The sequence below is a fragment of the Bison bison genome, unplaced genomic scaffold (assembly GCF_000754665.1).
Source record: "Bison bison bison isolate TAMUID 2011002044 unplaced genomic scaffold, Bison_UMD1.0 scf7180017864524, whole genome shotgun sequence".
Lineage (NCBI taxonomy): Eukaryota > Metazoa > Chordata > Mammalia > Artiodactyla > Bovidae > Bison > Bison bison.
Genome location: NW_011495075.1, coordinates 1,274,141 through 1,274,694, shown reverse-complemented (window position 1 = coordinate 1,274,694; position 554 = coordinate 1,274,141). Strand labels below are relative to the sequence as shown.

The window sequence follows — 554 nt, the reverse complement described above, 5'->3', positions numbered from 1 at the left end:
CCCTGGAGGGGACTCCATCTCCTGCTCCTCTGTCAGCTGTGGCCACAGGCCTCCAGAGAGAGCCGGCCCCAGGGCACCGGCGAGTGGCAGAGGACAAGGGGAGGGCGGAGGTCACAGTGAGAGATTGAGGGCGTGGGGGGAGAGGAAGGAGGAGAGAGAGGACAGAACGGAAGAGGGAAGCAGATGAGGCCCCAGGAAGGAGAGAGAGACCTTTCAGGAGGGGAGGTCCTGGGACTCGAAGGCTTTGAGGAGGAGTTCAGGGTCGCTCCTGCAGGCTGTCTCCAGGGCCAGGCTGGTCGTGGGCACGCTGGCCGAGGCCGCAGCCTGTGCCTGCCGCCGACCAGGCCTCCCGTAGGTGCCTCCTGGGGGTCATCTCCCCGGGAAGCAGGTGACTTTGGTCCTATTTCAGAGCTGAGTAAACTGAGGCCCAGAGCGGCTGGGCAGGTCACTGGTGCTCACACAGCCGCGGGGGCAGGGTCGCACGCTCAGTCCCGGGCGGCCGGGAGGGGGCCTTCCCCGGCCGAGCCAGGTGCTGGGGGGCGGGCGGAGGCTCA

The 554-nt window shown here is 67.9% G+C and overlaps 1 protein-coding gene across 1 annotated transcript in view; it reads left to right on the top strand.

The window, feature by feature from the left end:
* Positions 1-554, top strand: part of PKP1 (plakophilin 1) — a gene marked incomplete at its 5' end in the record, with an annotated part of 28,553 nt that overhangs the window by 22,552 nt on the left and 5,447 nt on the right. The window lies entirely within an intron of this gene.